The sequence below is a fragment of the Gorilla gorilla genome, chromosome 13 (genome assembly GCF_029281585.2).
Source record: "Gorilla gorilla gorilla isolate KB3781 chromosome 13, NHGRI_mGorGor1-v2.1_pri, whole genome shotgun sequence".
NCBI classification, from domain to species: Eukaryota; Metazoa; Chordata; class Mammalia; order Primates; family Hominidae; genus Gorilla; species Gorilla gorilla.
This window is the reverse complement of record NC_073237.2, coordinates 33,009,343-33,025,630: the sequence shown is the minus strand read 5'-3', so window position 1 is coordinate 33,025,630 and position 16,288 is coordinate 33,009,343. Positions and strand designations below refer to the sequence as shown.

General features: G+C 35.0%; 1 long non-coding RNA gene across 1 annotated transcript; it reads right to left on the bottom strand.

Moving 5' to 3' along the window:
- Positions 1 to 447: 447 nt before the first annotated feature.
- On the bottom strand, positions 448 to 10,027 carry LOC101130662 (uncharacterized). The gene is made up of 2 exons (XR_175413.4): positions 9,896 to 10,027; positions 448 to 1,036 (listed from the first exon to the last, which is right to left on the bottom strand). It is a non-coding gene; the product is annotated as an uncharacterized lncRNA (long non-coding RNA).
- Positions 10,028 to 16,288: the final 6,261 nt, after the last annotated feature.

Sequence of the window (16,288 nt, the reverse complement as noted above, 5' to 3'; positions counted from 1 at the left end):
TGAGAAATGTATATTCAGAACCTTTGACCAGTTTTAAATTGGATTATTTGTTTCTTTTCTGTAGAATTGTTTGAATTCCTTACATAATTTGGATATTAATCTCTAACAGATCTACAGCTTGCAAACATTGTCTCCCGTACTGTAGGTTGTATATTCACTGTGTTGTTTCCTTTGTTATGCAGAAGCTTTTTATTTAGATATAATCCAATTTGTCTATTTTTGCTTTTGTTGCCTGTGCTCTTGGTGTCAAATCTAAAACAAATCATTTCCCAGATCAATGTTGTGTAGTTTTTCCCCTGTGTTCTCATGTAGTATTGCTCTTTCTGCTTTCTACTAGGATAGTAGAAGTCTAATAGAATTCTTTCCAGGTTTTGTTTCAAGGACTATGCTGCATAAAGCTAATTTGAATTTCCCAATATTAAAGTTACTAAACCATCACTCCCTTTGTGAGCAAAAATTACTCCTTTTTTAACTTTATTTGAAAAATTGAATGGTAACACTCATTTGGGTGCAAAGAACAGCTGCATTTTTATTGTCTAAAGTAATTCAATTAGTGGCCATTCTTTAATACTTTCATGATTTCTCTTGACTATTTTCCTTATCAGAATGCAGACATGAAAAGCACATATATCTTTCTGAGAAAAAAAAATCTTGCTTTTATGAAGAAAATATAAAACTAATAGTGGAATAAGAATGTGGATGGGTTGAGGTGCCTCAGGCCTGGACTCATCTGTCTCACTAAGTGTGTCTCCCCACAACTTACCTCCAGCTTCTGCCTTTCCTGAACACACACATTTTTATGTTTTCTGCATTCAAGTTGAATCATTAGATTCTAATAAAGTCCTCTGGGAAAGACATTACATCTTTCAGACACTCATATAAATCAGAACACCACCTAGGCAGAATAAGTATTAGCTGACACCCAAAGTTAGAAATGGCTTTGGTAATTAAGGTACTACTGTGTTCCTGCTGTCACTTCCTATATTTTTTTAATCAACACATTTCTTAGTTCCAATGTCTTTTATGCCTGAGATTTCTAGAAAAAGAGAAAACAAGATAGCATCATTGTAGTGACTGACCTGGGAGCATGCACGTGACTTTATCTTTTTCTTTGCAATTACTATATTTAAACACGGTTTATTACTTACTACGGAGAAAAATAAAATGAAATTAAAGAAACGGTAATAGAATCACAAACACTGAATTGAAATTATGCCTTTTAATGCAATATGACCAGAAAATTTAGTCATATTTCTGTATTTTTACCAAATATATCAACATAGAAATAAGCAAAGCTTTATTATCAGAAAGACATGGTATCCTTATATGTGAAACTCTGAGGACATAAACTGCTCATGATCCTTTTCCTTATCATATTACAGGTACACCTGTGTTTAACTCCATTTAGGCATCCCAGGGAACTGTAAACAGTATCACAGTTACTGCTAACACAAACATTAAAAATAATCGTGTTAGGGATATCATTGATTATTTGGTCCAGACAGTAAATTCTAAAGCCATTTGTGTACTCACACATATTGTATCCTGGCATTTATAATTTCACATGCTTGTAAGTGATTTCAAAACCCATCTGATCCCTGCTATTCTAGAATATAAACATGAATATTTATTATTTTGTAATGGACACTAAAACTTTCCTTCATAAGTCGAAAATCTAGTCTTTCTCTGTTAAGGCAGATACTGCTGAATGAAGCCAGACATCTTGATATTTTTCAGGTTTATGTAATATGAAGGATGAAGAACATGAGTAGTCATGGGAATCTCAAGGGAGCTAAGTCTCTGTTATGAAATATGCCCTCTGCCTAGTCAGAAATGACTCAGTACTCCTCTTCCGCTCCATTGTCTGGGAATATTCAGAGCAAGGTGAATTGTTGACAAAGTGTCATGCTATTAACCTCACAATCAATGCACTCGTCAGAATGGACACCTTTCATTCAGTGGTAGAAAGAAGCAATAATAACAGTTTAGAGGCTGCTTATTGAAATAATATTCTGGATGCAAGCACTTAAAAGGACTTGAAGTATTACCCGGTGACCTCTGGAAGAAAACTTCCTGCTTAAGGGACCTACTGTCTCATTGTGCCTTTCCAATATATTGAGAAGTAACTTGAGATTGAGATGTACTTGAATGACTATGACATTGTCTAGCAAATATTAACTTTTTCTAGACATTAATTCTTTCTGGAATCTCCCTAATTATAAGTGAATGGGCTGCCTCAAAAAGACCTATCAGAGTATTTCAGTCATTGACACTCATGCCCAGAAAAATTACTAATAAGCTGTGGTTTTGTTGCTCTCGTGGTCTGTCAAAATCTGAAAGTTTTTCTTTTTAATTTTTTTATTATACTTTAAGTTCTAGGGTACATGTGCACAACGTGCAGTTTTGTTACATATGTGTACATGTGCCATGTTGGTGTGCTGCACACCCATTAACTTGTCATTTACATTAGGTATATCTCCTAATGATATCCCTCCCCCCATCCCCCACCCCCACCCCATGACAGGCCCCGGTGTGTGATGTTCCCCTTCCTGTGTCCAAGTGTTTTCATTGTTCGATTCCCACCTATGAGTAAGAACATGCGGTGTTTGGTTTTTTGTCCTTGCGATAGTTTACTGAGAATGATGGTTTCCAGCTTCACCCATGGCCCGACAAAGGACATGAACTCATCATTTTTTATGGCTGCATAGTATTCCGTGGTGGATATGTGCCACATTTTCTTAATCCAGTCTATCATTGTTGGACATTTGGGTTGGTTCCAAGTCTTTGCTATTGTGAATAGTGCCGCAATAAACAAACATGTGCATGTGTGTTTATAGCAGCATAATTTATAATCCTTTGGGTATATACCCAGTAATGGGATGGCTGGGTCAAATGGTATTTCTAGTTCTAGATCCTTGAGGAATTGCCACACTGACTTCCACAATGGTTGAACTAGTTTACAGTCCCACCAACAGTGTAAAAGTGTACCTATTTCTCCACAACCTCTCCAGCACCTGTTGTTTCCTGACTTTTTAATGATCACCATTCTAACTGGTGTGAGATGGTATCTCATTGTGGTTTTGATTTGCATTTCTCTGATGGCCAGTGATGATGAGCATTTTTTCAAGTGTCTGTTGGCTGCATAAATGTCTTCTTGTGAGAAGTGTCTGTTCATATCCTTGGCCCACTTGTTGATGGGGTTGTTTGATTTTTTTCTTGTAAATTTGTTTGAGTTCTTTGTAGATTCTGGATATTAGCCCTTTCTCAGATGAGTAGATTGCAAAAATTTTCTCCCATTCTGTAGGCTGCCTATTCACTCTGATGGTAGTTTCTTTTGCTGTGCAGAAGCTCTTTAGTTTAATTAGATCCCATTTGTCAATTTTGGCTTTTGTTGCCATTGCTTTCAATGTTTTAGTCATGAAGTCCTTGCCCATGCCTATGTCCTGAATGGTATTGCCTAGGTTTTCTTCTAGGGTTTTTATGGTTTTAGGTCTAACGTTTAAGTCTTTAATCCACCTTGAATTAATTTTTGTATAAATGTGAGGAAGGGATCCAGTTTCAGCTTTCTACATATGGCTAACCAGTTTTCCCAGCACCATTTATTAAAAAGGGAATTGTGTCCCCATTTCTTGTTTTTGTCAGGTTTGTCAAAGATCAGATGGTTGTAGATGTGTGGTATTATTTCTGAGGGCTCTGTTCTGTTCCATTGGTCTGTATCTCTGTTTTGGTACCAGTACCATGCTGTTTTGGTTACTGTAGCCTTGTAGTATAGTTTGAAGTCAGTTAGTGTGATGCCTCCAGCTTTGTTCTTTTGGCTTAGGATTGACTTGGCAATGTGGGCTCTTTTTTGGTTCCATATGAATTTTAAAGTAGTTTTTTCCAATTCTGTGAAGAAAGTCATTGGTAGCTTGATTGGGCTGGCATTGAATCTATAAATTACCTTGGGCAGTATGGCCATTATCATATTGATTCTTCCTATCCATGAGCATGGAATGTTCTTCCATTTGTTTGTGTCCTCTAGAGAAGCAAGAGCAAACACATTCAAAAGCTAGCAGAAGGCAAGAAATAACTAAGATCAGAGCAGAACTGAAGGAGATAGAGACTCAAAAAATCAACGAATCCAGGAGCTGGTTTTTTGAAAAGATCAACAAAATTGATAGACCGCTAGCAAGACTCATAAAGAAGAAAAGAGAGAAGAATCAAATAGACACAATAAAAAATGACAAAGGGGATATCACCACTGATCCCACAGAAATACAAACTACCATCAGAGAATACTATAAACACCTCTATGCAAAAAAACTAGAAAATCTAGAAGAAATGGATAAATTCCTCGACGCATACACCCTCCCAAGACTAAACCAGGAAGAAGTTGAATCTCTTAATACACCAATAACAGGCTCTGAAATTCAGGCAACAATTAATAGCTTACCAACCAAAAAAAGTCCAGTACCAGATGGATTCACAGCTGAATTCTACCACAGGTACAAGGAGGAGCTGGTACCATTCCTTCTGACACTATTCCAATCAATAGAAAAAGAGGGAATCGTCCCTAACTTACTTTATGAGGCCAGCATCATCCTGATACCAAAGCCTGGCAGAGACACAACAAAAAAAGAGAATTTTAGACCAATATCCCTGATGAACATCAATGCAAAAATCCTCAATAAAATGCTGGCAAACCGAATCCAGCAGCACATCAAAAAGCTTATCCACCATGATCAAGTGGGCTTCATCCCTGGGATGCAAGGCTGGTTCAACATATGAAAATCAATAAACGTAATCCAGCATATAAACAGAACCAAAGACAAAAACCACATGATTATCTCAATAGACGCAGAAAAGGCCTTTGACAAAATTCAACAGCCCTTCATGCTAAAAACTCTCAATAAATTAGGTATTGATGGGACGTATCTCAAAATAACAAGAGCTATTTATGACAAACCCACAGCCAATATCATACTGAATGGGCAAAAACTGGAAGCATTCCCTTTGAAAACTGGCACAAGACAGGGATGCCCTCTCTCACCACTCCTATTCAACATAGTGTTGGAAGTTCTGGCCAGGGAAATCAGTCAGGAGAAAGAAATAAACGGTATTCAATCAGGAAAAAGGAAGTCAAATTGTCCCTGTTTGCAGATGACATAACTGCATATTTAGAAAACCCCATCGTCTCAACCCAAAATCTCCTTAAGCTGATAAGCAACTTCAGCAAAGTCTCAGTATACAAAACCAATGTGCAAAAATCACAAGCATTCTTATACACCAATAACAGACAAACAGAGAGCCAAATCATGAGTGGATTCCCATTCACAATTGCTTCAAAGAAAATAAAATACCTAGGAATCCAACTTACAAGGGATGTGAAGGACCTCTTCAAGGAGAACTACAAACCACTGCTCAATGAAATAAAAGAGGACACAAACAAGATTTGAAAGTTTAAAATTTCTCTTACTGGAAAACAAACTTGTATCCCCTCCAAAGAATCTATTAGCAAGTTGGAGCCTTCAGGTAATAAAGCTTTACTATTAAAAAATATAGGCTGGGCGCGATGGCTCATGCCTGTAATCCCAGCACTTTGGGAGGCCGAGGCGGGTGGATCACTTAAGGTCAGGAGTTTGAGACCAGCCTGACCAACATGGTGAAACCCCATCTCTACTAAAAATACAAAAATTAGCCAGGTGTCGTGGTGCACACCTGTAATCTCAGCTACTCCAGAGGCTGAGGTAGGAGAATTGCTTGAACCTGGGAGGCAGAAGTTGCGGTGAGCTGAGACTGGGCCATTGCACTACAGCCTGGGCAACAAGAGGGAAATTCCATCTCAAAAAAATAAAAATAAAATAAAATAAAATAAAATAAAAAATAAATAAATAAATAAATATTATGTTACCAGTGCAAGTTAACTCTAACTGGTTTTTGATAACTCCTTTTTTGCAAGGTACAGGGCAGATTATAATCGTCCTGTTATCTTTTATTACTACATGGGTTTTAATGGACTTTCTGTTTATTGATTTCTCTTCCTAAATAATCATCCTTGAAGGGATGCATAGTGCTGCTTGTGCTCAATAATTGATAGCATGTAGAGTTACTGGGAAAGCTGTGACAAGCTAGAGGATGTTGCAGAAAGAGGCTTAGTAGCACAGCGATAAATATAATAAGAGGCCAGTGCTGTCAGGAGAGGAATATCATATGATTAATTGCTCTATTACTTTTTCTTGGTCTTCAGAAAACCAAGAGGATATTAAAAAGGAAGTAGAAAATAAAGCACTTTGTTGAGTGTCACTTCTTCTTATTCATTCATTGGGGTAGAGGGCGAAAGAAAATGCTTTAGTTTCTGTTATATCTTTATTTATGGAAAGCTGATGCAATAATAGATTCTGTTCAAATTGTATGGAAAAACATTCTTCCATAATGATGGGTTAATTGTTTTAATTTTACAGGAGTATTCAGAAAGAATGTCTATTTCCAATGAATTAGCTATTATTTTGAATGCAGATTATTGAAGGAAACTGGAAATGCCATAACTGTTAGTACAGTAAACATGAACTGCGTCAGAAACAGTCCTGGTGCCCAAAGATAATGGGGATTTGTATTTAAAATTTAGGTTATGTTTGTTTTTAATTATTGACAAATATTATATCAAAAATTTCCTTAGGAGTGTGTGGTTATAAACTTATTCTGTAACCTTTTACACACACACACACATACACACACATATAGACATGTCTTGATGGCTTCAATAGAAATAAAAATCGGTTTCACATTGTATTAAAGCACATAACTTCAAAATTATGAATTTTGCAAACTTATCTTCATGTAATTATACAATAATTTGTTAAAAGTATCCATCTTGCAAATAAAAATATAATTTTTCAAAATTCTACTGTAATTTTATTTCTCAAAATGTACATCCTAAATTTTAATTTGATATTATCAAGTTTCCAAAACTCACCAGAGTGCTAGGCTGGATATATATGTGTATCATGGAGCCTAGACAGATGGATATATATTGAAGCCATATGTAAGAGAATATATTTTAGAACCTTTTATTGCCAAAAAAGTGAACTTGGTACCTTGGTTCTGATAGGATGAGTAGGGCAGGGGTGGAGGTTAATACACATCTTCTGTAGTAAACTTTGGTATTTTGGTTTCTCTCTATCTACTACCTTCTAATGTGTGCAAATTTTTTACCACCTAAACTACCCCAATTACATAACTGCTTACAGGCTGATTTTTTTGTGCGTTTTTTGTTTGTTTGTTTGTTTGTTGTTTTTTGTTTTGAGATGGAGTCTTGCACTGTCACCCAGGCTGGAGTGGAGTGGCATGATCTTGGCTCACTGCAACCTCCACCTCCCAGGTTCAAGAGATTCTCCTGCCTCAGTCTCTTGAGTAGCTGGGATTACAGGCGCCTGCCACCATGCCCAGCTACTTTTTTGTATTTTTAGTAGAGACGGGGTTTTACCATGTTGGTGAGGCTGGTCTCGAACTCCTGACCTTGTGATTCGCCCAACTCGGCTTCCCAAAGTGCTAGGATTACGGGCGTGAGCCACCGTGCCTGGCCTACAGGCTGATCCTTTGAGCAGAATATATTACAACAGAAATCTCCACAGTTTATCTGTTTGGCACAGTGTATGCCATAAACATGGATCATTCTCTCCCATTCATCAAAATAGTGTACATGCTGATAAGATATTGTTGCTTTCATCCAGCTCCTGCCATTTCTATGAATTTTAATCTATAGATACAAAATAAACCTTGTAAAATTGTTACCGTATCCCTATAAATTTAAACAATAGCTATAGTTTTGAAACAACAGCATAGTGTATAATTTATTTTCTTCTTTAGCTTTAAAAATATGATGACATATCCCATATACTAGGATTTGTTAAAAATATATGTACATACATTGTTCATATTCCTATTTGAACCTTTGAGTAAATACCAAATATCAGAATTATCTCTACTGAAGGAAGAATGTAGTTCTTATTTAAAACAAATAATTAAGTTCATCCAATTTTACTTAGCTTTTCAGTATCAGTTCCAAAATCTCATACTGGATTATTTTCAAAACTTAAACATATTAATTTACAAAGAGTATTTTGCTAAATAACATAGGAATTTTAATTAAATTACTAATTTAGGACTTAACAGCCAAGGTCATGATAGGTGCTATGGAGAACAGAAAGCTACCGTTTATTATCCACCAAGCAGCCAGATATTACTTTTAAACATAAATCAGATTATTTCCTTTCTCTACTTAGCTTTCCTTGGCAATTTGTACAAAGTTCAGAACCTACAACAGGGTAAATCAGACAATAAATAAGCCAACAAATCTGGACTCTTACTAACTCTCCAACCTCATGAAATGCTACTTTCCCCTTAGCTCTCTAGGACCTAGCCCATTTGCCTTCTTTCTATTCTCCCACCTTGGACTTTTACATTAGCTTTGCCTTAACTGGGAATTACCTGCCTACATCACTTTGCAAGGTGATCTCTATTTGTCAGAAGCCTCAGTTTAAACGTCCCTTCCTTAGTGAGGCCTTCGCTTACACACAAGTTGCAAATCATTGACTATTGTATCACTCTTTTACAGACTTTTATAGTATATATCAGTGTCTGAAAGTGTCTATTTTGCTTAATTATCTAATTAATTAATTTGCTTCTTCCCAGCATTTACCTATTGTGATAGGCAGAAAAATGGCCTTCCAAAGATGTCAACATTCTCAGATCTGAAACTTGAAATACGTTACCTAACATGAAAAAAGGGATGTGGTTCTAGATGTGGTTAAATTTAAGGACCTTGAGATGGAGCGATTATCCTAGATTGGACAGGTATGCCTAATCTAATCACAGGAACCCTTACAAGTAGAGAAACTTTCCTGACTGTAGTCATTCAGATAGACATGTGATTGTGGAAGAAAATCACAGATGGGTGCAACACTGCTGGTTCTGAAGACGGAAGAAAGGAATCACAAGGAATGTGGGTGATCTCTAGAGCATAGAAAATGCAAGGAAGCTGATTCTCCCCTAGAGCTTTCAGAAAGACATGCAGACCTGCCAACACCTGGATTTAAGCCCAATGAGTCCCATATTGAATTTCTGACTTAAGAATTACAAGATATTATTTTCGTACTGGTTAAGCCATCAATATTATGGAACTTTGTTAAGGCGGTGATAGAAGACTAATACAACCATGAAAACCTCAAGATCAGAAACCCCATTCATCTGTTTCATTCTCTATGGCCAGAGCCTAGAAATGGGCGTGGTGCACAGAAGGTACTCAATAAATCACTGTTAATACACAAACTCATGTTGAAATTGACCAGAAATAAACATATCCTTAAAGATATGTATTGGATAAGACATATATTCTTTTTAAATACAATTAAATAATATTTTATCAGCTAATATATATTCTCCAAATTTCTCTAGACATTATATATTATAATAACACAATTATAAGTAAAAAGGTACATTATTGCTAAAAATATCCCCTATATGCTTAATGAAATAAACGACTGATAAAGCCTCCCCTGAAATGTGTGCAAAAGTCAAGAGAACAGTAGAATGGACACCGTGTACTCATCTCCCAGCCACACAATTTATCAACTCATTATCAGTCTTGCTTCATCTCATCCCATCCATTTCCTTTTCTTTATAGTATTTTGAAGCAAATTCAAGACTTCATGTAATTTCAACAGCAAATATCTCAATATGTATCTTTAAAAGGTAAGGACGGAATATATCCTAATTAACAATTTCCAAAGTTACAACAAGTCATTTTTGCCCCCTTGATTCTGTTACACCATCTATATGATTTGATTTGGTCAATGAGGCATTAGTCGATGGGATACAGAGATGCTTGAACAAGTTAGTGTGTATTTCCTCTACTTACCCTTTCTCTGTGCCATTACTGTGAGAACATTCCCAGTATAGCCCACTAGAGGATGAGAAACATGTGGAATGAGCCAAGTCACCCCAGTCATCAAAGCTAAAGGCATCCTAGCTCAGCTTCCTGACAGTGACTCTAGGCTTGTGAGTGAGCCTAGATGAAATCACTCCCCTATAGACCTGAGCTAAACAAATGCTGATTGTTCTATGTCACTGAGTTTTGAGGGTTATTAGCATGAAAATGGCAATAGATAAGTCATATAAGCGTTCTATGTTATAAATTAGTGATCGGTTTAGCAGAGATCTTTAATCTCATTTTTCCCCCCAGGATAAGGATTTAGGTTTGAGGAGACCAAAATCTTATGAAAGTTGGAGAGCTCTATTTGAGAAAAAGAATGACACAGAACAAATACACAATGGGGCATGAAAGTGAACATATTTTCAGAATGAAAAAAATATATGTAGTAGCCTTGGTAATCTAGGTACCTGTATTGTCAGGTTTGTTTAGCCAAATAATTGCAATCTGGCTTCCGATCTCTACCCAAAACATTCAATAAACTCCAGCACTCACAGAGGCCCAAGAGCTTAAAGAAGCACCAGTTCCATTAGTTTTACAATAAATCTGACTCTCCTCTTACTTAATGGTATAATTTATGTAAAGAGAATGTCAAATGAAGTACTATTAAAATAAGATAATAATTTTAACCATTTTTTTTCTAGTGCCTCACATGGGGTGCCTTTGGGATAAGAAGTAAGTAGCCAAAATTCCTGGGCATATGGAGAACTGTGAGGTTCATGCTGGAAACTGTGTTGCTCATATTTCAGAAGTGCTGCAGAGTACTAAGCGCAGTGTAGAGACACACTTCTCATGGCATTATTCCTTTTTCTCATATCTTTCCAGACTTCTGATAGTTTCATAGATTTCGCTTGTTTAAGGAAGAACTCCATTGGAGTATCAAACTAAGTAGTCATACTGCTTAAGACCTGCCAGGGCCATGAGGAGTATCTCCTGATTGGACCTTGACAGTGTGCTAATTATTTGTGACATTTTTGTAATAAGGGAATTGTGCTGATAAAAATAAATAAATCCAAGATATTCTTCTTACAGATTGTCTTATTAATCTCAATTGTATGTATCATCTGGGGTAGGATGAATTTATTCATGTCACAGAAACCACTTCATTCCTAAATATGCTGAAGTTATTGGCTGAATTTTCATTAGAAAATGGGAGTACAAAGCTGGGTCTTTGTTGATTAGAATATCAGTAATTTGAATGCTAATTACATTAGGATTTTAATCTCCACATCTTGGATTTAAAAGCATCTAAGATTTTTTTTTTGTAGTTTCAGTTCTTTTTTTAACGATTATACTATAAGTTTGGGGATACATGTGCAGAATGTGCAGGTTTGGTACATAGATATACACGTCCCATGGTGGTTTGCTGCACCCATTATCCCGTCAACTGCATTAGGTAGTTCTCCTAATGCTATCCCTCCCCTAGCCCCTCATTCCCCAACAGCCCCCGGTGTGTGATGCTCCCACACCCTGTGTCCATGTGTTCTCATTGTTCAACTCCCACTTATGAGTGAGAACATGTGGTGTTTGGTTTTCTGTTCCTGTGTTAGTTTGCTGAGAATGATGGTTTCCAGCTTCATCCATGTCCCTGCAAAGGACATGAATTCATCCTTTTGTATGGCTGCATAGCATTCCATGGTGTATATTTGCCACACTTTCTTTATCCAGTCTATCGCCGATGGGCATTTGGGTTGGTTCCAAGTCTTTTCTTTCAACCTTTTGCTGTGGATAGCAAAACGCAATTTAAAAATTTGGTTATGTAAAAATAAATTTTGAATAATGTTTCTATGGAATCCTTTTGTTTTAGCCTTTATTTTTTCTTGTATATAGAATAACAGATATATCCTATTAAAATAAATGTGTTTCAGATATATGAAACAAAGAATGTGAAAGTGCCCAATATTTCAACCCTTGCTCCGTCCTGTTCATGACTAGAACTGTGCTAAATTTATTGGTGTCTTGAAAATTTTAATGATCCTTCCGTTTCCTTGGCACATATGTATTTAGTAAGATGGGCAACAGAAATCCTTACAAAATTCTCTTGTAAATTTTTAAAAGTGAATTAAAATGAAGTACCTAATTTGAATCTCAGGATATTTCTGTTTATTACAAAGGTCATTTAGATATTTATTATTGTTTTTTCTGGTAAAACAGATTGACCATTAATTATATTAACTATTAAAAGAGTCATTATGTTCTCTTTGTTACAGTTATATTGTGTGTTTACAATTCTGACTATGTCTTCTCTTACCTTTTAACTTATGTTTACATAGGTTCAATTTCATTACTATCCCAGAAGTGTAAAGAGCAACTATGAAATTATTTGTAGTGGTTAACAACAACCCCACTTTCAGTGAATTTGACTTAAAAAGCTCAATTTCTTATTCACACTACATGTGAAACATCAGTTTCAGGAGCTTTGTGTGCTGTGGCCACTCTGAAATTAGGCTGACATGGGCACAACCAGGTTATCCTACAACCCAATCAGCCTGGGCCTCAAGGTTGGCTATGGCAGGAAAGGGGACTAAGAATTACATGATAGGTACATGGCACATGCAACCATGAGAATCAGGTAGTGCAACTACCTGATTAAAATAAAAATATATATACATATACATATATATACACATACATATATATACACATATATGTATGTGTATACACATACACATATACATATGTATACATATACATATACGTATATATACATATATATGTATATATATATATATGACCTAGAGATTATACACAGATAGATAGCTTTTTTTTCAAACTTGGAAGATATATGAGACTCAAATTCACATCATTGTTCTAAAGTAAAATGACATATTCAAATGACATTAATTATTGCTTTCCTGTCCAATAAATAATGTAATTGGACTGTTATACAAGATATATTTTTTAAATGTATGCACGATTATGTTATGTAGAAAAATGATCAATTTGCTATAAAAAGGAGGACCATGGTACCAGGTTAAGGCTATAATTGAACAATATTAACAATTATTGCATAGGTAATACAATTAAAGATATTGTACCTATAAATGTTAAGCATTTAACTCAATCAGACCTGCTTTATAATAAAGTTTATTTCTAGTAGAATTTATCTAGTTTACATCTCAAAGTTGATTTCCACTTGATGTCTTCTGTATCTTAACATGGATGGAATTGATATTGGGGTACTGGAACAAAGACAGACAATTTCTACCCAATGCTACATAAATTTATCTAGATTGGAAAAAAGATATAATGAAATCATCCACTTACATTATATATTTGCTATTTTTCTGAAGTTTATTATATTTGTCAACTAATTTTTATAAGATTATGGGCTTTGATAATCTGATCAGTCTTCGTCTGATAGTATAAATGGTTTAGGTTCTCCCTATAGGAAGACAGAGACAACAACATAACTGTGGGCTCTAAGAATAAGAAGGAGGATTTGGTCACTGAAAAACTCAAGTATTATTAATCTGTGTTCCATTTTGGTAATATGTAAATCGGCTCATTTTTTGGTATCAAATTAAAATCAACACCCTGAAAGAGATGAGGTTATTAACCCTTGTTCTCTGGCCTTTTCATATTAAGATAATTGTACTTTGCTGCAGAGCTAAATTCTCCCAGTAATTTCATTTTGAAAAATAAAACTAGACAGCAGATCCTGGCACTGTCATCCAAATTGTAGTTCTCTAAGTGTACTACTCAACAGCTGCTATGTTCCACCCCTTAAGTGGTTATGTTCCAATTTTTCCAAAATATTCTTTTGTAAAAATAATGCATCTCATTTACATAGAGCTTTCCATTTCATAATGTCAATATTATTTTTATTCAACCCACATAAACAGTGTCAGTATGAGACTGAGGATAATTTCATAGATGATGAAACAAAGACATGCAGGAAAGAGAAAGGAAAGGGCACATGGTGAACTATAGCTCTAACCTCTTTTTAAAATGATTTAAGCACTTTACTAGGATGTTTTTACTTGCCCACAGTGTTTCTCTTCATGATCAAATCTCTACACAGAATGAAAAGAGTCAGTTTCATTACAGGGCAGGGAAAATTGGAAATATAAGATATATAGAAAATGGGAACAAATATGTTCAAGAAATATCCAAGAATATAACCAGTCTTCCAATATGTCTCAGTATCCATGAGTAAATTGGCAATTCTGAAACAAATACATGATATGCGTTTAAACTAAATGCTACCAAGTGAATAAAATTCACCTGATAGCGACAAGAAAGCCACACAATTATGCAAGTTAGGTACAATGATGGATAAAGGCCAAGGTTGCTATCACAGTAGAGCACATGCCTAAATATGATATTCTCTTATCCTCTATCCCTTTCAGATCGTTCAGTGTACCATGATATTGGTACCTCAGTATTGATAACACCAAATGTTATTAATACTCATATCCATGTTGTCAAAGGGAAAAATAAATCCAATAGTCTGGGTTATCTCTTTCTCCCTAATAAAATAAATACAAATTTGCTCTTTTTCTTTTCGAGTTTTATGACTCTAATAATTTTCCTTTGCCTAATTTCATTGGCTAACACTTTGGAAACATATAAAGTAGTAGCAGTAACATAAGTCACCCTCCTCTTGGAATTAGATGCAGACATCTAATAATTTCTGTAAAGTATAGAGTTTTGAACCAGCTGGCTTATATTTATCACATAAAAAAAATCCATGTTTCTATATCTGTTTCTATTTTATTGAGTACATTAAGGAATGGATTTTAAATTATGTCAAATTCCCTTTCAGCTTCTAGTAAGATGATCATGAGATTTTTCTATTACATCAATTAACATAAGATCTGTCAACAGACTTACTGATGTTGAATAATGTTTTATAATTTTATACATAATGTAAAACATAATGTATTACAGTCTTAATATCCTCTTGCATTCTTTCTAATTAAATGATAGTTCAAATGTTTACTTTGTTCTTTAGAAATGAGGTTAATCAACAGTTTTCTTTTTTGTATTTAACCTTTTCAGCTTTTAGTATCGTAGTTATATCCACTATATAAAATTTTTGGAAGTTTTATTTTTCAATGCCTTCTAATAGTTTAAGTAGCATTTGAATAATAAAATCTTTTAATATACTTGTGAATATGCATGTGAAGTTCTCTGGGCCTGGTGCTTTCGTGCAGAAGAGAGCTTTTTGTCACCTTTTTCTGTTTCTTCTATGAAAATTATTCTGTTTAAACTCTGTCTGCAATGAGCTTGGGGATATTTTATTTATCTAGAAAATTATGCACTTACTCTAGATTTTAAAATATATTTGCATGCAATTGTGCACAAAATCTCTTGTGATTTTTGTAATATCCTTGCTTTTGATGGCCATTTCCTCCTTGTTAAGTCTTTTCACTTAATTTTAGAGATACATTGTTCTCATTTTGCTGCCCAAGCTTGAGTGCAGTAGCTCATCACAGGCACAGTCATAGTCTACTATAGCCTTAGACGCACGGGCTCAAGTGACCGTCTCACCTTAGCCTCCCAAGAACTTAGGTTTAGCTAGGAAGAACATAGGTTTTATGTACCTGTTATCTCCCCTTTGTTTTTATAACTGGTTTATTATTTTACTACTTTTAAAATAGTTCAGCTCATCTGTTTATTAGTTCTATTTTTTCCTCAACAACTCACTGAATTCTGTTTTTATAATAGTTTCTTCTCTCCACTTCTTTGATTCCAATTTCTCTAGAATCTTGATCTCTTTGTGCTTGATATTAATTTATTTTTGAATTCTTATTGCATAAGTGTTTTATTTGGTAACAGATTCTAATTTTATTGCATTGTGTTCAGAGAATTTTTGTACCATTTCTGTACTTTGGAATTTGTGGAGATTTTCTTTGTAGCTTAATGTATCGCCAATGTTTGTGAATGTTCCATGAGCTTCTATAAGATCAACCTTATTGATAATGTGTCACTGTATCTTTCATCCCTAACACTGATTCTGTCTCACTTTGCAAGCTATGTCCTAAATTATCTTATAATTGTTGAGATTCTTTCTGATTCTTCTTACGTCTTATTAGCTTTTTAACGGAAATATTGCTGTATTTTTAGTAAATAGATATCCACAATTTTTCTTTGTCTTTAGCATTGTAAGGTCTTCTTTATATAAAATAATACTGTTTTGGCTTGATTTATATAAGACTGATAAGATAACGGCCACAATGGTTTTCTATGTGCCTTTTATTTTTAACCTTTCTGAATCTCTCTTTTTTTAGGTGCTCATTAAAATAAAGGCTTTTCTTATGGGGCAAAGATGTGGGGGTTTTTTGCTATAAAATCTTTCACTGTGTGTTTACTCTT